At 41.0% G+C, this 22,157-nt stretch overlaps 1 long non-coding RNA gene across 1 annotated transcript; it reads left to right on the top strand.

Annotated features, from left to right (window-relative positions):
• Window positions 1–7,652: 7,652 nt before the first annotated feature.
• On the top strand, window positions 7,653–21,340 carry LOC118469662 (uncharacterized). Its single transcript, XR_004846596.2, has 3 exons — window positions 7,653–7,856; window positions 14,748–14,895; window positions 16,896–21,340. It is a non-coding gene; the product is annotated as an uncharacterized LOC118469662 (long non-coding RNA).
• The last annotated feature ends 817 nt before the right edge of the window (window positions 21,341–22,157 follow it).

The following is a 22,157-nucleotide window of genomic DNA, read 5'->3' as shown; positions in this document are numbered from 1 at the left end:
TTTGGAGGACAAGTGGGGACTTCTGTGGAGAAAGTGGGAGGAGCTCTGTGAGCGTGTGACTGAGGTCTTGGCCTCTGAGAAACTTGACAAAAGTCATCTGAAATTGATTTGAAGGAAAGTGCTGTTCAACTATTCACCATCTAATCTATGTTTTAAACTCCTAAATACACCAGGCAGAAGAAAGGAAGGCACCCTGGACAGATAACACGTTCATTCTAAGGCACAAAAAGACAAACTATGGCAGGTCAAGCTGCCCGCTTGCAGAAACGGGACACATTTTCTAGGTCTGACTTTCATTTTTTGTTTGTTACGCAATTTCTAGCTTTTTTTAACTGCACGGATGACTTACCAAACAGCTATAAACACTTCTGATTCCCTTCTAGGTTGCACAACACATGATAATGCTCTTTCAGCACACCCAACCCGAAGGCTATGTCCACACCGATATATCAGATCTGACCCATTTAATAATTCATCTCCGTCCATATGAACAAGCCTGAAAACATTCACATGCACTGGGCACACACCACCGTTCAAAAGTTTGGGTTCATCCAGACAATTCCATGTTTTCCATGGAAACTCCCGCTTTTATCCATGTGCTAACATAACTGCACAAGGGTTTTCTAATCATCAATGAGCCTTTCAACACCATTAGCTAACACAATGTAGCATTAGAACACAGGAGTGATGGTTGCTGGAAATGTTCCTCTGTACCTCTATGGAGATATTCCATTAAAAATCAGCTGTTTCCAGCTACAATAGTCATTTACCACATTAACAATGTCTACACTGGATTTATCATTCATTTAATGGTATCTTCACTGGAAAATAATGCTTTTCTTTCAAAAATAAGGACATTTCTATGTGACTGCAAAATTTAGAACGGTAGCATAGATGAATTAAAGCTGCTCTAAATTATTTGAAGTTGCTCAAAAATGAATTAAAGTTGCTCCATTTTATTTAAAGTCCCCATCCGTCTTGCATAGGTTTGGGGTGAGAGACACACAAGTCAGCACAAGTTACTCATGTTCTCAAAAAATAAAGAAAAAAGTGTGTATATGACAAGATCACACATATTACCACATTGTTCATACTGTTGACAGTGTTAATACGGTTCATCCTGTGTATAAACTGCATGTCCACTATTCAAAAGTTTGGGGTCACTTAGAAATGTCCTTATTTTTTAAAGAAAACCTTTTTTTTCAATGAAGATAATATTAAATTAATCAGAAATACAGCCTAGACATTATTAATGTGGTAATTTTGACTAATATAGAGCAACTTTGACTCATTTTAGAGCAACCTTAACTCATATAGAGCAACTTGAAAAAACATAGAACAACTTTAATATAAAGCAAGTTTAACTCGTTTTTGAGCAACTTTAAATAATATAGAGCAACTGTAACTCATTAAGAGCAACTTTAATATAGAATGACTTTAATTATTAATATCAACTTTAGCTAATATAAAGTAAGGTTTACTAATATAGAGCAACTTTATTTCATGTACACTACTGTTTAGAAGTTGCTAGAGTCACTTAGAAATGTACTTGTTTTTGAAAGAAAAGCAGTTTTTTAAATGAAGATCACATTAAATGAATGATAAATCCAGTGTAGACATTGTTAATGTGGTAAATGACTATTGTAGCTGGAAACAGCTGATTTTTAATGGAATATCTCCATAGGGGTACAGAGGAACATTTCCAGCAACCATCACTCCTGTGTTCTAATGCTACATTGTGTTAGCTAATGGTGCTGAAAGGCTCATTGATGATTAGAAAACCCTTGTGCAGTTATGTTAGCACATGGATAAAAGTGGGAGTAGAAGCAGGGGGATGGTTGCACAAAATATTACGGAGAGCAATGATGAAAAGTCACACCAGAGATTTCCTTCACTGCAGAACAGCTGCTGGTTTAAACAACAAGGTGAATGACCCGCTGTTGGTCAAGATTTACATCTTTGTTTTTAACTATCAAAAAGTCACAAGACAAGTTTCACCACAAATCTGGAAAGGACACAAACGCTGGTCTCATTTCCAAAACTCTACATTCATGTCCGTCCAATCTGAAATGCTATCAGCAGAATTTGCAAAATTATCGATTTTAGGACTCCGAAAACACCAGAGTTGTGCAGATGCCAGCCATAAACACAGCTATAAGCAAAAATAATGCACTTTAAAACAAATTACGGTGGATGTAGCCTTACTGTCTTCTATCCACCTGGATAGAGAACACTAAAAATGAAAGTAGTGATTGTTTTTCATGTATTTTGTCATTTCTTTTTTAACCTATAGCTCAATATGTTTTCATTTTTACTGTACTCAGACATGCTGGATGAGCAATTAATACTGCAGTGTCAGAATCCTCTGGACATTTTGTCAGTTCATCATCCCTGCTCAGGTCAGACACGTAAAAGCAACTAAAACCTCCCTCCACCGGGTGATGAAACGCCCAGCAGTGAGGACAAGACGGCTAATTACACTCTGAGGCAGGCAGCGAAATGAATGGAACCGAGGTGCATCATCGTAGTTATTGTGCATGAAAGTCTCCTGGTTTTTCTTCCTTTTTTTGACTGCATGTGTCTGACTACAAGGGTTGGTGTTTCTGTGCAACATGTGCCGGTAAATACATGTGTCCCTTGTTTTCTAGGGCAACAATTACTTCTCTCATAAGTAAACCATTTAATCTGCAAAAAACACAAAAAAAAACAGCAGAATTTCCACTAACCAGCTGTAGGTTTGCTTTCAGACTGCATTAGTCGAGGGTTATTTGTTGAATTTTTGTTCGAGACACGTTCAGCTTTTTAAATATATCCTATTATGCTGCAGCCTGTTTCTAATGAATCATAAAATACATTAATGGCGTCTGTTTTTGCCCTGCACTGTCTCTCTCCTTTCCGCCGTCTCTGTCCCTCAAAATAGTAATTCAGTTAAAAATGACTGGACAGACTGGAACCTATAATTCACCTCCAGCGTGTTATTAGCGTGTTGACGTAACTCAGATCTGTTTCCGCCCACGACAGAGTGAGAGCGGCAGAAAAAATACTTTCTCCTGATTGTCTTCGGTATCCAAAGCTGCGTTTCTGTCACTTAAATTTCACAAAGTGCCTCCTTCTGTCACCTCGAGACCGTTGTTTGCCTTCACCTCTACACAAACAAAACTCCCATTGATGCGCGAGCCTCCGGTGACGTCACGGTCGCCATGGTAACTATTCTCACGGTCCCCCCCCTCCCCTTCCCTTTCACCCTCTTTGATCCTTTAAATCTCTCCAGAGTGAGAGTGCCGCTCCATCTGTCTGCTGTTGTAAGACGTTCTCCTGCAAACGTACAGGCAACGTTGTGCAGCTCTAACGTCGCCGGTGCATCCAGGGACGGACTGATGCAAAGTCTGGGGCAGAACCGAGTAGAAAAAGACACCTGGAGAACTAAAACGCTGGAAAGATGTTTTTATTCAGATGCAATAAGCCCCACAGAGCTGGTCAGACTGAGAGCTTTTCATTTGAGGCTCTTTTTTAAAAGCCAGGGTGGTGATTAGAAGACTAAAGAGGACGGAGACAGCTGCTGTTTAGAATGCATCTGTCTGCTGATTTATGAGGCAGGGATGAAGTAGGGACATCGGCCTCTGAGATGGATGAGATAGATAGGTAGCAGTGATTGATGAGGGACTCAGCGGTGGTGAACAATGAGAGGGAGACACAGCAGGGACGGGGCATATGCAGCCAGCTTTAAAACCAAATCCCCCTTTTTTGTTTTCTCGTGTTCAGGTTTAAAAACTTAATCACCATCCACTGTGGGAGACGGTGACACAGCAGCACCGACAGCAGACAGAAAATAAGGACAAGGTGGATTTTTCCAGAGCTGCATTCTACCTTTTACACTGAGGCTGCACATTTTTAGACGCCTGAATTATTTATGACACAAAAAGTTTGTTTTACTCGTCCAGGTCCTGCACTTCAAGCAGAACTGGAACTCACAAGCTCGACTTCTGCTTCTGGTGCAAATCAGGAACCAGATATAACCCAGTTAAACCCTGTTAAACTGAAACCTGTAAAAACTTTAGCTAAATGAGAAGACTGATGCCATTTCTTATAATATCCATTATAATAAAGCTACAGCTAGCAGCAAATTAGCTTAAAAGACTGGAAACAGGAGAAAAGAACTGAGGTAACAACAGATCTCCCAGCCACAGTCGGTGCAGTACTTTTATAGTAGTGGAGTGTATTGTATAATGGTGAGGTTTAGACCTTGGACTTGGACTTTTATAATTCAGATATAATGTTTTAATTCCCTTATATTGCTTGTGTTATGTGGCTTTTTTTCATTGCTGCTGGCTGTAGTCTCATGTTTAATGTAGTATGAACCATCTTATCTAATGCTCCTCCAGAAATCAAAGGCATATTCTGCCATTTTAGGAAAAGAAAACACTTAAGGTTGAAAAATAGAAGATATTTATTATATCTTATATAACAGAAATGTGCACCTGCCTTCACATAAAAGTACAGAGTGTGCTTTCATTGTTAACACTGAGATTATTTTGAAGAACTAAGAAACTGCATTTTGGCTAAAACTTGAATAAAGACTTATATATATTTATACTCTGTTTACAGAAAGAATTTACCCCTATTGGAATTACAAAATTAAGTCTTTGTGGAGAAATCTCAATGAGCAGTTTTACCCAATTCCCCATATCATGATGCTGCCACCACCGTGCTTCATATTATGATGCTGCCACCACCGTGTTTCACATCATGATGCTGCCACCACCGTGCTTCACATCATGATGCTGCCACCACCATGCTTGACATCATGATGCTGCCACCACGATGCTTCATATCATGATGCTGCCACCACCATGCTTCACATCATGATGCTGCCACCACCATGCTTGACATCATGATGCTGCCACCACCGTGCTTCACATCATGATGCTGCCACCACCATGCTTGACATCATGATGCTGCCACCACCATGCTTCATATCATGATGCTGCCACCACCATGCTTCACATCATGATGCTGCCACCACCGTGCTTCACATCATGATGCTGCAACCACCATACTTCATATCATGATGCTGCCACCACCATGCTTCATATCATGATGCTGCCACCACCATGCTTCACATCATGATGCTGCCACCACCATGCTTCACATCATGATGCTGCCACCACCATGCTTCACATCATGATGCTGCCACCACCATGCTTCACATCATGATGCTGCCACCACCATGCTTCACATCATGATGCTGCCACCACCATGCTTCATATCATGATGCTGCCATCACCATGCTTCACATCATGATGCTGCCACCACCGTGCGTCACATCATGATGCTGCCACCACCGTGCTTCATATCATGATGCCGCCACTGCCATGCTTCATATCATGATGCTGCCACTGCCATGCTTGACAGTTGGGTTTATGATGATGTGCAGTGTTTAATGTCCGTTAGCCATAGTATCTAATCTAATGGTCAAAAAGCTCAGTTTTGGTCTCAGTAAAACCAAAGGACCTTCTTCCAGTTGACTCTAGAGTCTCTCCCGTGCCTTCTAGTGAGCTCTAATATGTGTAACAGTTGTTGTATGAACAGTCTCTCCCTGCTGAAGCTTGTAACTCCTTTAGAGGAATCATAGTTGTCTTGGTGGCCTCCCTCACTTGTTTCTTTCTTGCACAGTCATACAGTTTTTGAGGACGACCTGCTATCGACAGATTTATGACTTATCTCCTGACCCCTTGACTCCTGAGTTTCTTAAGTTCTTCTTTTGTCTGCGCTGTGTAATTTTATATAGGAGTGCTGATTCACCAGTGACTCGACCTTCCAGATAGCTTTAAACTAGCATCACTTCTGCACCCAGATGATCTCCGTTTCACCAACTGAGTAATGTCTTGTACCAGCTGTCTGCACTTGTCTTGAATTAGGTAAGTCACCTTAAAGTGGGTGACGACTTATGCAATCACTTATTTGTGTTTTTTCAAATTAACTGACATCAATTTGTAGAAATCTGTTTTCAATTTGACATACAAGAGGTGTTTTGAAAAGTCTTGTCCAAAAAGCCAAATTACATTGTCCATAATTCACCACTGAAAAGCAATAAAAACCTAATACTTTTTATAGGCTCTGTAGTATGAGGTGGATGCATGTTACCTACAAAAAACCTTGTATTTATCTTTCTGGGTTTAGTTGATCTAAAAAGTCACTCAGAATTGTGCCGTTGCTTGTGCGTGTTCCACAGTAGCTGATAGTGTTTGGGACCTGCTGGCTTCAATCTCTTCTGCTCTCACATGGACTCGGTTATTATGTAAGGGCACAAGTTTATATTTAGACAGTGCAATCAGAGGAAACACCCACTCTCCCCCAAACACAGCCTTGTGCTGCTTCTATCATGAGAACATATGGATTCCATGCTGTGTTGACTTCAACAGACGAAGGTGTGAGACTGGCGTAATAAACTATTTAACTTCTATCACATGTTCACACCATTAAACAGCAGAATCTGTTGTTTCTGAGTTGAATCAGTTGCAAGTGGATGAAATTGCTGATATGTGGATTTATGAAACTGAAAAATAAAAAACCAAATTAGAAGCAGTTTGTCCTTGTTATGGTCTTGTTTGTTTGTTTGTTTGGGATGATGTTTGTTTTATTTGTTAATTTATTTCCTCTTGAAGGACCGGTCGTTGTGACTGCAGAGTGGTCATTCAGCGGTCAGGTCTCAGTGATGGCGGTCAAACCCTGTTCACGGGTTACGTAACGTGGACATACACTGACCTAGTTGGAATATTGTGCCACAACCCACATTATTCCCAACACATTTAGACTGTCTGCACAGTATGTAGATCAAAATGATTCCAGGGAGACCACAAACATAGAGAATAAAGATGTGAAAAGCAGTTAGAGGGGCAGAATAAAAGAATAAAAGACATTTAGAAAGAGAAACAGGGAAGACAGTTGCAGATCTTCAGAGCATGCAGCACAAAAATAGGGAGCAGAAAATGGAAAAGCACATGTGAGAGATAAAGCATGACAGAAAACTGAAGTGGTTCTAGGTGTCATGTGACCAGAATTCCCCTGTCTTTCATTATAGTGCATTCATACACAGTAGCTTGTAATTGAATGCTTTAAGTGTGTTTGTTGCAGTGTGTTTCCTGTGAATCAGGCAACAGAACAAACCAACACTTCAGCAGGATGAAGAATCAGCTGGACTGCACCCATCAGCTATATAGTCCAGTTATACAATTACAGCCACATTAGGAAACTAGTGATGAAAACAGTCTTGTTCGGTGCCCAAAACAACCCTGACATTACACATGCCCATTTAAGTTCAACCATGCATATCTCCCATTAGCCCCTGATTCTGCTGCCTTTGATCAGAACCCAGTCAAATGCCAGACTGAATGCCAGGACTGCCCGACTGCCCCTCCTTTCAGCACACCGCTCAATGCTCTCCTTGTTCATGGCTAGTGCCCTAGAAATGCGTCTTCATGGAAGCAGCATTTAAAACTCGTTCCTTTGTGCTCAAACATGGCTGATGAATGTGGAGGGATGACACAGTGTTGCAGAGCAACAAGCAGGCGAGGCCGTGCGTGAGAGGTCACTTATGGTTTGGTCCTTGTGAATAATCAGCGTGCACACAAACACTGCAGCTGCAGCAGCAGCAGCAGCAGCAGCAGCAGCAGCAGCAGCAGCAGCAGCAGCAGCAGCAGCAGCAGCAGCAGCAGCAGCAGCAGCAGCAGCAGCAGCAGCAGCAGCAGCAGCAGCAGCAGCAGCAGCAGCAGCAGCCGCCACCGGAGATGGGACGAGGAACAAGAGAGGGGGAGCAAGTGGAAAAATCATTATCTGAGCTCTGAAGGCTGTTTCAGGTCAGATTACTGGTAATGAAAACTGAAAAGGCAGCACGGCGAAGGAAAAGTGGTGAAAGAGCACAAAGAAAGGGTCATCTGTTTTTATTTTAGCGGCGTTCGTGTGTTAGACTTCCGCGTGTCGGTTTAGATTAGATTAGTGTGAGTTGCTGCGATCTCTGGCTCAACGAATCAGACCTCTGCTACCTTGCTGAGGAGTTTGGGATGCAAATGGGACGGCATGAGAGAGGAGAGGGGAAAAAGCAGACATGGGAGGAGGGAAATTGTTTTAGTATCTGTGATGCTGATGATGCCAGATATTGCTGTGCCTTTGGGAATCAGTCGGGAACATGATGCTGTTTCTATTCTTGCATATCTGCATCCTGTGTACAAGCTGCTGGATTCTATCATCATCCTCTGTGTGTGTGTGTGTGTGTGTGTGTGTGTGTGTGTGTGTGTGTGTGTGTGTGTGTGTGTGTGTGTGTGTGTGTGTGTGTGTCTGTGCTATTCTAATCAGCAGGCTCAGCCACAAACAATACGCCTGTTTAATGGTGATTTATTGCAGAAATGTTTCAGAAAAATGCACATGATGTTTGCATGTGCAGGTAAACACACACCCACCAGTGCATACAGTGAATCCTAATGTCGCAATTAAGCAAAACAGACATGATGTGCATCTAAACACACGGCTTCAGGCTTTTATAACCTCGGGCTGGAATATGAGGAGCACATAATGACATGGCAGCCTCAAGGACAACAGAGGGCCTGAGGAACCTGGCTCTCCTCCAAGCTGCCCAAACAAAAACACCAGAGCAGATACAATCGATGCAAAACGGAGCTTCAAGCTAGAAATATGTGGGGCCAAGCAGCTGCGGAGTGAAATACGAGCGCTGGAAATTAGAAAAGGGACAACAATAAAGGTAGCGTTTAGTGATCTGACAGCACAATCTCACATTACTGATGAACCGGAGTCCATTTACATCTTGACATCCACATGCAGTGCAGGATGCTTGAAATAAGAAACCCAAATTTAAACTGGTGTATAGACTGTATTATTAAGAATTCACAGTCAGGGAATAAGAATTGGAAATAATTTGTATCAGTAGCAAACATGCCTGCAGAAAAAGATCTGAGATTCACAGTAAAATCTATTTTACTATAATTGGCAAATCCATCTGAGTTCTTGCAGGATTTAATAAAACACTTCCTCATTTATGTGGAACCATATCTTGCAGCTCATGTGCTTTGCCCTGTCACGTTTATTACTGAAGTGATCTCATTTACCTCTCATTGCTGATGAAGAAAGTATTACATTTGTGCAAGGGGTTGGAATTTCGATCTTTTATTACACTTTGCCTGATTCATAGAATATCAACATAAACTGATGAACAAACACTTGATGTTCCTGCTGGGTTTTTTGGTCCCTGCAGTAAATTACCTTCAGCCTCCAGCTCATTCAGGAAGCTGCAGCTGGTTTTTTTCTCGGGTGTGCAGGAATGAGAGGGTCCTTCTGCGCTTTGTCCATTGGATTCTTGTTGGTTGCTTATCCTAGATTTGCTGCACGGAGCTGCAGAGGGGAGTTCATTCCAATGCAATCCCTCCGTAGTCCAACCTAACAGGCAATTATTCATCCTCCATTGAGGTGACCTGGTGAGCTGTAGCTCCATACAGTTTCCCTGTACAGTATTATAACAAGCATCTAAAGCTGTGTGTCTTACTCCAGCGAGGATTTATGAAATATTCTACTGGCAAATAGACGACTAAATAAACTATAAAATACGTGAATCCTTTTGCTGTTTTGTTAGTTGCCTTATTGTTAGAGGGAAGTAAATCATCAATACTTCAGCCAACGTACCAAAATATTACGTACAGCTGGAGGTTTTTCTTTTCCATATACAAGACAACAATTTTCCCAAATAAGGATCTTTTCAGAGTGGCATTGCTGTTCGGTAGACACAGACTACATACTGGTGATGTCAGCTATGAAAACACCTTTTAAATAAGACACGGGTGAAGTCTGAATGCTGCGAGAGACACGTCACGGTCCAGTGAAGGATATGCTTTTCTAATCTGCTGAAAGGAAGAGATGGTCCACAGTATTAAGGTAGCCTCAGTTACAGCGACAGGGTCACATCCAGCAAACATTTTCTCCATCAGGCTTTACATGTTCAGCAGCTGAATGGGTGGGATGAATGTCACCGATATGAAAACAGTCTGGCTTCTGAAAATAAACACTTCAGTGTGGAGGAGAAACAAATCATGCGAAAAGGAGAAAAGAAATCTTTGTTCTCTGTCAGATCTGTTCAGTTTTTCAGTGTCTTCATGAGGAAGGTTAACTGACATGTGGGTATATTTCATTATTAGTTCATCCTACTCATGTCAGAAAGGTACAGATTGTATAGAGCAGCCTCTGAAGGACAACATCCTCCAACAGCTGCTTTACTCCCACACACACCAACAGCAACACGTTAAATGATAGAGCTGTGAGCCGATGATGTTTGATTACGTTGAAAACATTGACATCATAGTGTCCTGGGTGGGAGTCTAAATAATCTGGCCTGTGGTGCAGCATCATGAGTTCAGAGTCATTCATCCTGGGGATTATTTCATTTATCGCCTCGGTCCAGCCAGATCACTTATTGCATCACAGTCCACCTTGTCTCCAAGGACGCACTAACAACCCCATTAAATAAGGATGAGAAATCCTGCTGCGTGTTGCTGCCGGCTCCCAGGCGTGTTCCATCACTCCGTGTGCACGTGGGCACCTGCATGAGCGTTTGCATGCATCCCGAGACACACAGCGAATCTCCCACGGCGGCACCGAAGTCTTTAAAGATATTACGACTCTTTTCTGTCATCCCTTAATTAGAAAAAGTGTCTTCTGTTGACTTTGTTCCCACAGTGAACAGCAGCAGCGTCAACGGGCTTCGCTCTGAGCGATGACGGTCCCTGCTGTGACACAATGTGCTGTGACCAGGCCTCTGACATCACTATGGCAAAGGATGGAAAAAAACAGTATATCTACAGCAGAGTGTTAAACTCAGCACTTTATTAGTGAAAGTGGACTCGTGTTGGGTGACCTTTGGAGAAACGGTGATCAGCAGTCATGAATGCTGTAAATCTTGACAAAAGTGTTTTAACTGGGGCTGGGACTAATTTAGATTAATTAATTACAGATAAATATAACACATTAAAATCAAAATAACGCATTTAATCACACCTTTCTCAGTTCCATAATTTCTGTCACACTGGTAACACTGATGAATACCAAAACCATCCGTTTTGTATCTTTTTGGCATGATTTTGAACATTTCTGTGGTTATTTAGCTTCTTTTCATGCTCATTTTGCATTTTGTTTGTGGAGATTTTGAATCTTTTTGTGATTAAGGAACAAAGGGGTTTCCTATCACTGCAGCACTTCAAGCCGATGCTATCACCTCAATGCAAAACATGTTGCTGTTAGCACCAGAGCTAATGTTAGCGACCATAATCCTGGTCCCAGCTAAAGGTGTAGCCATCCCATAAGAAACCATTTTTCAAGACATTGAAAGTGTTTGAGTTTATAAAAAGTCTTAAAATGTTGAATATAATCGCTATAATATCACTTTGAGTTTGCAGTAATCTGTGAATGTAATAGACAGATGAAAATGCAGATAAATAGAAATGAAACAAACATTTTATTGTTTAAGTTCATGTATATGTCTATTCATCCATTTAGTCATCAACCAAACTTTGTTTATTGCGTCAAATATTGACTAAAATGTGATAAATCTTGATTAATTAATTAATTATGAAGCCTCTAATTAATTACATTCTTTTTTAAAATCACATTCCACCACTAGTATTAAAGCACAATAATTCTTTACTATTTAGGTGCTATTTTCTCCACACGCTGCATAAAGGTTGTGTGACAGAAGAAAAAGGAGATGGCACAACATGGGCAGCTGATGCGAGAAAAACGCTGAGTCACTGCTGTCCTCCAGGAATTCTAAACATACAATCAATACTTCAGGGCACTCCAGGCATCAGACAGCACAAGGCAACTGGAGAGCATTTTGTTGCTTTGTTAAAGTGCCAACGAGGCACCTGAAGAGTGGTCTCCAGTCTGCCTGAGTCATGCCACGGGTTTCTCAAGCAGCACACTTCTTGTTTTGGTCAACGTGAAAGAGGAAAGGTGCAAGAAGACAGCGGCATTGCAGAAGTCTTTCTTGTTTTTTATGTTGCACAACCTGGTTAAATTACAGTTTATTTGGTTTCGGTCTTGCTCTGAGAAACTGACACTCTATTTGACTGCCATGCCCTCATAGTAAAACCTCTTTTGTTGCACACTCAAAAGGAGATTTAATCGTGACATCTGGCTACAGAAACCACTGCGATGCACTGAATAGTGAATTAATTTGTGCTTTTAAAGCCAGTCCAAAATACTTTCTCTTTTTTCCTCCTGTTATTAACACAGACATTCTCCATACTCAAAGAAACGCTTGCTTTTGTTTGAATTCTGGTCGTGTTGCAACGCTTCCACAAACTGATGAATGCAGAAAGACTCAAATCAGCCTGGACTATGCATGCTGGGTTTTTCAATGTCACAGAGAATGCAGGAACAGATGTCTCACATCCAGTAGATACATAAAATACACATAGAACCAAAATTTTAGCTAAATTAAAACCTTGAGGTGTCATTGCAGAACTTATTTAAACTGCAGCGTTACATGGCAGAGCTCAGTTTATGTGTTTCCTCCTGAGATTCTACAGCAACAACATTATACTTTATTCATTTCCAACCAACAACGTCAGCTGTGTACGCTCTTGCTGGAGGGCATCAGAAAGAAAGTGCTGGTCTGACTTTACAGTATACGATGCTGATAAGACGATGCTGAGCATGCTCAGACTCTAGATCCTCATGAGAGAGACTAACAGATGTATGTGGAGATACACTACAGGCCAAAAGTTTGGACAAATTTGTACAAAAAAAGATCATAGTTTCATTGGTCTACTTTGCACCAAAATAAATGGGCACTTTGGAGCAGCCATCAAAAAATGCAAAAAGCAACCTGTTATTGTCCTCCTCTCAAACATTACCATCAAATAATATAAAAACTCACCATACAGGCTAGCATAACAAACACTGAGGTGCTCTGTTTATTACATATTTAGAAAAGTGAAATTACATCTAAGAATTAATGTTTGCAGTTCCTCAGACAGCCACAAGGGGCTGGCTCCAAAGGCTAGTCAGTCCCTATAGACCCCCATGTTCAAATACACAACTTTACAGCAAAATCAATGTTTACAGCCTGATGCAAGAAACAGGTGTGGTCTCTTTAGCCAACTCTCTTGTTTGTGACTCGGTGGAGGTGATTTTTATTTTATTTACACTACAGGCCAAAAGCTTGGAAGCAAGATCAAATTTGAACAAAAAAATCCTAGTTTTATTGGTGCAACAAAATAAACATGATTCTTATATAAAGAGTCATTCATCAGAATACAAATTTACTATAATTATCAGGTGTTTATATCTGGTTTCTTTACTCAGCTGTTTCTTTCTGTGGTAGTTATAGAGATATGGACACAGCTGAAATTTATTGGGATTTTTTGTCTGCAAACTCTCAAAAGCCAAAGATCTAAAGTGAATAATGCTGACTGTGATTTTTTTAAAAACATTTGCACTGAAGTCTTGTAAATCTTCTCAACTCTAAAACTAAGCCCTTCTTTTTTTAAATTAACCTTTACTCAGCAGTTGCCTGGTAACTTCAATATATACCTAAAGGTAAACTGAGGAAAAGGATGCATATCTATGAAAGCAAAGTCTGATCCTGCAGTAAATACATCCCAGAATCCAGATAATTCCTACTGGTTTTTAAGAAAGAGAGAAACTTGAAGTTGCTTCCAAATGTTTGGCCTGTTGTGTACATAGATATTTATAAGGATATATATCAATCCAATCCAAATAAACTATAATCTATGTGTACAAAATGACACATGATAACAGAAAACCAAAATGAACCTTATTCTTCAGAGTGAAAGTGATCTCTGTGGTCTCCTCCTGAGTGCAGACACAAATCAAAGACACATCTGTATGAGCACTTGGAGGCATTTGAGGAAATGACCCTCCGCCACACATCCTGTCTGCTGAAATATTCTCTGTGTGGAGGACAGAGCCGAAGCTCAGGCCTTCACTCTGTTTGGATAAGGTGGAAAAACCCCACAAGCCTCCACGTTCACACAATAGAGTCTTTGGATACAACACCTTGGACTGGGTGGGACCTGTTTTTATTACCGGAGTTATGCAGCTTCAGTTTCCATCCTCACACCCTGATTATAAACTATACAGCTGCGTTGATTATATTTATCCAGCACTAGAGAGAACCCTGCTTACTTTTTTCCCACCTAAATAAATACTCAGATGAGACAAGTGTTCCTATTTCCATGAATTAAAACATGGTGCTTGACAAGTTTGGCAAAGACTCTCCACGTCTCAGCCAGTGTTTGAGCATTTTGAGGCAATGTTGTAGCTCAGTTAATGTTGGACTGCACATAAAGCTGCCACAGTTATATGTCCTCTTATTCCTCATATACACTGTCTGTGTGCTTCTTTCTGGACAGCCAGACAGCAGCTCTGCTCTTCTAAGTTTTCAATCAATGATTTTTTGCATCCTGCTGAAATAATCAAAGGCTGCAGTAACAAATTTCACTGTGTCTAAAAGTGCTGCTGAGAACATGAGCTGACCTTATTTATTTACCGTGAGCTTGCACCCTGACCAGCCACTACCACTTCAACTACTGATGGCACGTTCCTCTTCAAAAAGCACATAACATTTTATGACAATCATTCATATTTACATTTAGGAAGCTCAAGTGTTTTGTTGGAACATAATGAGGCAGCTTTATATTTGCCCTGCTCTCTCTCTCCTCCAGGTGTGTGCTGCCAGAGGCTGTGACAGGTGTGGCGCATCAGTAATCAGCAGATTGAGTGCAGGTGGAAGCCAGCGAATTACGGACTCCGGCTCTCCCATAAAACCCGACGCCACTCGTCGTTAGATGCTGGACCGTCCTCAATTCTCCAGTTAGTGCTGTGAGCTGAGCTGTCTGTGCATTATTCACTTTTGCTCTTTGGCTTTTGAGTTTGCAGACAAGAATCCCAGTAAATCTCAGCTGTGTCCATATCTCTATAACTACCACAGAAAAAAACAGCTGAGTAAAGAAACAAGATCCGAATATCTGATAATTATAGTAAAAAAAAATATTTTGATGAGTGACTCTATAATAATCATGTGTATTTTGTTGCACCAATGAAACTAGGATTCTTTTTTTGTCCAAACTTGATCTTGCTTCCAAACTTTTGGCCTGTAGTATAAATAAAATAAAAATCACCTCCATCGAGTCACAAGAGAGTTGGCTAAAGAGACCACGCCTGTTTCTTGCATCAGGCTGTAAACACATTTATTTTGCTGTAAAGTTGTGTATTTGAACATGGGGGTCTGGAGGGACTGACTCGCCTTTGGAGCCAGCCCCTTGTGGCCGTCTGAGGAACTGCAGTTTTTCAGCACTTGTGTATTTCAATTGTCCAGAAGTTGCTCAGACAAAACAACAAACATAAGTTTTTAGATGTTACTTCACTTTTCTAAATACATAATAAACAGAACACCTTAATGTTTGTTTTGTTAGCCTATATGGTGAGTTTTTATATTGCTGATGGTAATGTTTGAGAGGAGGACACTGAGAGGTTGCTTCTTGCAGTTTTTTGATGACTGCTCCATAGTACCTACTCTGAAGTAAGTGTGTCCACAAATATCTGCAGTAGCAAATAGCTTATTCAAATATTGCACTGATAGTACACTATAAATCATGGGCTGTATTATAAAGCCTCGACTGAAAGTCAAAGTAAGCATAACCAACTTTGAAAATGTTTTTTGGCACGTGCATCGTCCTCCAGACTTTTTGTTCTCATCTCCTGCAGCCTCCCATCCTCGTATTCCTGCCTCTATCTGCTCCACCAGAGTGTCTGAGCATCACTGATTGATGTAGTAGTTACTGTGTGAAAGTAGTGGCATTTTTGCTGAGACAACAAAGTGGAAAGTGTTAATTTTGTGACTGTATTAAAACAAATCCGAGAGCTGCAAATGTGCAGCTTCTATTTAGACTAATGATACTCCCCTAAAAAAAAGCTTAGGTTGATGAAGTGTGATTGCATTGCTTGGAATTATGCAATAGCGTGAAAGGTAGGGGGGAAAAAAACATGATTTGCAAAATGTATAATGTGTAGATTGTATATTCTAGTGTGAGCTCAGCAATCTGGGTTATTGCATAGATTGGGAATGTCACCGCTGTCAGCCTCACTCAGTGATTTACACTTTCAGCATTAAGAGAGGTGTCAACACCAAAAACAAATGGTCCAGGAGCTAATATGCTGGCGTGCACAACATACAAGCCATATTTTCAAGGACAAAGTGTTCTGCATGCATTAAAACCTTTCTAATGAGAGAATATCTCTCAAAAAGTGGACGTAGTGGAAAAGTTCACAGTTATAATTGAAACCCTGAAGCAGTGATAAGATTAAACCAAAGGGTACTTTAGGTTGCAGTGACGCCAGATAAGGGATGTGAAGGATGACGAAGCAAACTGGTGGTGAAAGCAAATGGAAAGATTATTTTTGATTTCAGCACCTTCATCTGTGTGTGTTAAGTAGTGTAGCAGCCAGAGATGCATTTTAAACACATACTTCTGAGATTGTCTTGATTCCAGCTGCAGCTCCTTTGGCAGTAACAAAGGTTGAGGAGTGTTAATGTTTCACTCAGTGCCAGTCTATCTGCCAAGTTCCTAAAAATGCACTGTAGGGCCTCCTGGAGTGAAAAAAGTGCTTGTGCAAACATAACCTCTCTTTCCCGTTCTCCTCCTGTCCTGACATTTTCAGCCACTGTCCTCCATTTACTGCAATAGATACTTTTCCTGCCTCCTTCTTCTTTGTGTCAACAAGATTAACAGGAAACTTCAGATCTGCTTCAGAAACATACATCTACTCAAACTCAGAAGCACTTTTTTTTTTTTTTTTTTTTTTTTTAACAGATTCAGAGAGACTGCATTTTGAAATGAGCCAACTCTTCCCCCTGGGTTCTAATGTCGGAAGGCCTGAGGTTGTTCTCTCAGCCCACCTGAGTCCGGCTAAGCAATGGGAGTCACTGCAGGCCTGTTGCCGGGTAGAAGCACATCTCCACCCCTCCCTGTGATTGGCCGATGTGGTCGTGGTAACCCCTCCTCCTGGAACACTGTTGTCTTCTCTGAGCACAGCCATCTGTCACAAACAAGCGATGGAAAGCAGCCTAACAACTGTTCTGAGGCCAGGTATTTGCGATGTGTTGGCTGCTAAAGTTAGAGAACACAGGGTTAGGTAATCAGATCCAGCATCTGTCAGAGAACGACACGACATGAGTCACATCCAACGGTTTCAATGGGTGACTTTGTTTTGAAAAAGAAATGTCTTCACCTTCTCTTGCCACCAGTGTTCAAAGTTATCTTCACTTTGTCACCACAGAGCAGATATTTGTTTATAGCATCAGTCAGTTTGACCCCCACAGTGAAAAGCAGGGAGAGCGCACGGTGCTGTTAGTGAAGTTAATCATCCACGGCCTTTTAAATATCTTTCAGTATGTTTGTTTTTCTGTTGCTCCCTCCAGGGTCAGACAGAGAAAAGGCATCATCTATCCACTGCTTCTCAGCCTCATGTGGAGCAAAACATATCAAACTGACAAAAAAAAATGAGTATAAAAGTATAAAGATAACAGTCAAAAGTAATATTTATCATGCAGACAATAAATACACACACTCACCCAGTCACTTTATTGCAATAAATTACATAAATTATAAATTATATTTTTATGAAGTTTCAGCATCTTTGTTTTATTTTAAAGTTGCCAATTCTACTTTAGTTGAGTTAAAAGTTAATATTTTTCCCCTCTATGATATGTTTTGTAGAGTACATTGTGTCACTGGATACTAATACTTACTGTTGTAATTTTGTCAAAGTGAATTTTAGGTGCTTTACATGCAACCTGGTTCAAATTTAATAAAATCTCTCAATTATAAGAGGTCCTAATATGGTTTTCATGTGAAATCTTCACCTAAACTGTAGTAACTAATTGTCAAATATAGTTTGGGAAAAAAAGTGTAGCATTTAGAAAAAAATATGTATTAGCAGAAAAAAATTAAACAAATTACAAGTACGAGAAATCAAATGCAGCACTTAAGGAGATGCACTGGCCAAACAGAATCAAAAATGTTCCTAATTTCAGGGTGTAAACACGTTTATTTCTGCTGTAAAGTTGAACAGTTTAATATAGATTTACTGGCTTTTGGAGGTAGCCCCATGTGGCCAATCGAGGAACTGCATGTTGATGAAACGTTTAATTTTTTTTAGCGTCAGAGGCTGTCACTTGATCAAATATCAAGTTTATTTATTTATTTTTTTACATAATATCCAAAATGATATACACTTACAATTAGTTACTCTTAGAACTAGTGTTGCATCATTTTAAATTAACAATCGATCATTTCTATTGTATGTGGAAGTGGTTCCTGCATGAAGAACCCACAGAGAATTTTAACCTGACTCTTTCCTCCTTTTGCTATTTTATACTCTTCTGCAACTTCATGTCCTAATTTAATTAAATTTACATCCTCATGTTTTAGGAGCCGTAGGGAACTGCTTGAAGCAACAAAGCTCTAAAAAGCTCTGAAAAAGTGCAGCAACAAACAGCAGCAGAGAAAATTAGCGACTAGCCAGAGAACATCAAGGAGCATTTACCAGCTGCACACATTTTCCTGAGGGATTGGTAAAAACAGAACTAAAAACACAGTCAATATATTGAAGTTTCCTCAGGTCAGAAAAAAGCCATGACTTATTCTGCTGTGTCCAGAAACCATTAGTTATTGTAAGTTTAAAAATAGAATGACAGATTTTATATATTCCTTATTTACGAGGAATATAGACATATTCTAAAATAACTTCACATAATTTTATGCTGCTGATTCTAGTTAATATTCTGCTGCCATTTATTATTAAGCCTTTAGGTTTTCTAAGGGAAAAGCACATGTGTAACTAACAGTATAAATGATGATTATGTTCCATTCAGCGGTGCCAGTGAGCTCTGTCATGACCCGGCGTGTACTACAGCGCTCAGGCACACCTAATCGGAATGCAGTTGTTACTGATGGTATTAGTTACACTGGTGTTTGACAGCTCAAAATGTCTATCAGAGGTCTGGAAGGGTGCTTCGCTGCTTAGCATCACCAGTACGAGGCTGCACGAACCGGGAGGCAATCAAGTGTGAGACTGAATAATGTAATCCTCCCTCAGACTGCACCAACTCCTTCTTCTAATTTCTGTGAAAAGAGGTGATGTTCCTGGTTCTGTCCTTTTCACACTTTATGCCATCTGGCACTCTGTCACAATATGTAACCTTAAATACTCTTTTTATCATCCTAATGCCTCACCTTCTGCAACGTAATTAGATGCCATGAGTATTCTGGTGATCTATTTGTTGTATCGGCGCAAAATCAGAGGCTTTGTGTTGATGCTGTCCTGATTTCGAATCTCCAAATCAGGGTTACATCATGTGTAACTGAATGCACCCTTCTGCACAAACCATCCATCATCTATACACCACTTAATCCTCATTAGGAGGGCTGGAGTCAGCTGACTAAGGGTGAAGGTTCACCTGGACAGGTAACAGTCTATCACAGGGCTACATATAGAGACAAACAATCACACTCACATTCACGGACAATTTTAGAATCACCAATTAACGTCAGCGTGTTTTTGGACCGGACTGTACAGTGGCTCAGTGGTTAGCACTGTCGTCTTGCAGCTGGAAGATCCAAGGCTCGCGTCCCGGCCTTCCTGGGATCTTTCTGCATGGAGTTTGCATGTTCTCTCTGTGCATGTGTAGGTTTTCTCTGGGTTCTTCAGCTTCCTCCCACAGTCCAGAAACATGCTGAGGTTAACTGGTCATTCTAAACTGTCTGTAGCTGCGAGGCGACAGTGTGAACCACTGATCCACGGTGCAGCCCTTTCTGCACAAACCTCTTTACATGAATAGAAATGGAATCATTTTAGGAACAAACGCTTCATTTGTCATTCACTCTAGGATGTAAACGCTTTGCTTGCATTGTGCTTTAATGCTTCAGGTGGGAAAGTATTTTAACTCTGCAAGTCTAGAAGTGAGAGGAAACACTGATTTATCTTTTCCTCCTTGCAGAGACAGAAAAACAAGCATGTGTCCTGAATTATCCAGAAATAAAAAACACTGTGAAGGCATCTGTTGTTGCCACTTTGGTTTCAGTTCTGATGTAGTTGTTTGGTGTGTCTGTATGTGGTGTTAGCAACCTGCTACGGAGCGCTATTGTGCACACAGTTCACTAGCTGTAGTGCAGCGGCTTCGCAAATACTGAATCTGCAAATCAAACATTTGAAATAACATGCTGGGAGGGACGGCTGACCTGCCAAACACAGAGCGAGGCTGTTTGGAACAAAAGTGTCACAAAGGACGAATTTAAAAAAAAAAAAAAAACCACACATATTTTGCACAGCGGTTCGTGGTTGTGTTGTTTAGCTTATAAAATGAGGAACCAGCAGTCCCCAGTCTCTCCTGAACTGTTGATTGTGTGACAGAAAATAGCGATCAGCTCCCTGTTGGATGTTTATTGCAGAGTTTTTTTAAATTACTTGGCAGTAAAACAACTTAATGGAAAACGAATACCAAGCATAACATCTTTTCCTTTTTTTACTCTGCCAAGGGAATGGGGTGGAGCTATGTGACAGTCACTGTACGTTTGTCCGTCTGTTTGTCTGCCTGTCTGTTTGTCTGTCTGGTGGTTTGTCTGTCTGTCTGTCTGTCTGTTAGCAACATTACTTAAAAACAACGGGCCTTCCTCAGCTAACCAGAGTAAATAAACGACCTTTTAACCAGCACCAAGTGGTCAGCTCAGCACTCTGAGTGGGTTAAAGTGGACGTGGGTGAAATTTAACAAAGCAAAACCTGGAACCTGAAGGAACTTGAGCAACAGCGGTTTATTAGTGCAAACAGATATTACTCGTGAGTATCTGATGTCCTTCCAGAGATTATAGTTGATTGCCAACTTGAGCGGAGCTTTTTTTTTCTCAAACATTGCAGCTGAATTGGCTGCACAGTGGCTCGGTGGTTAGCACTGTCGCTTTGCAGCTAGAAGATCCCTGGTTCACATCCCGACTTTCCCAGGAACTTTCTGCATGGAGTCTCCATGTTCTCCTGCTGGGTTCTCCCTGGTTCTCCAGCTTCCTCCCACAGTCCAACAACATGCTGAGGTGAACTGGTGATTCTAAACCAGACCTGTGCATCCTATGGCCAGCAGGCCACATCCGGCCCGCCGGACGACCCTGACTGGCCCGTATGAGGTCATTGGAAAATACTAAAAGTCATTGCAAATATATATCATCACAATACATGCAAGCAATACGCCTGCACTGCTTTTATTTTGAAAGGTCTGCTAAGTTAACGTTTTTTCGCGCGTGCTTTCCGTACTTAGCATAAGGTTTATGCGCTGATTGGTTTGTTGGTCAGCTTCAGCCCAGGAAGATGTCAGCTAACTGCAAAAAGAAAGATCGATTCCGAATGCAGAGTTTTTAACAAAGCACGGACTTCCAAGTATTTCTTCACTGAAGTCAGAGGTAAAGCTGTGTGTCTAGTTTGTGGAGAACAGATCGCGGTGCTCAAGGATTATAATCTGAATCGACATTACGAGACCAAACATGGCGGAGAAGTACAAACATTTGATGCAGAGCGGGGAGGATGTCTGAAGGTTTGCTAGCTAAACTGCTAAAGCAGCAATGACTTTGTTTTACCAAAGCTCACATCAAAGGATGCAGCAGTCAAGACGAGTTTTCTAGTATCCTACAAAATCGCCAAAAGCAGTAAGCCATTCTCTGATGGAGAGTTTATAAAAGAATGTCTGGTGGACTCTGCAGCGTTTATATGCCCTGAGAAGAAAGGAGCGTTCGTTAATGTGGCCCTTTGGAGGCGAACCGTAACGAGGCGGGCGGAGAGCAGCGCCGAAAATCTGGAGCTTCAGCTGCACAACAAAGTGGACGATTTTGACGTTTTCTCCTTGGCTCTGGACGAGAGCTGTGATGTCCGTGACACAGCCCAGTTACTCATCTTTGTACGTGGACTAACAAAAACCTTTCAGATGACGGAGGAGCTGGCAGCTGTGCAGCCAATGAAGGGAACCACGACGGTGAGTGATTTGTTCACTGAGGTAAATACACGCATGAACAAGCTGGGACTAAAATGGGGG

This window comes from Amphiprion ocellaris, chromosome 19, assembly GCF_022539595.1.
Source record: "Amphiprion ocellaris isolate individual 3 ecotype Okinawa chromosome 19, ASM2253959v1, whole genome shotgun sequence".
NCBI classification, from domain to species: domain Eukaryota; kingdom Metazoa; phylum Chordata; class Actinopteri; family Pomacentridae; genus Amphiprion; species Amphiprion ocellaris.
The sequence above is the reverse complement of the archived record's forward strand: the minus strand, read 5'-3'. Positions and strand labels throughout refer to the sequence as shown.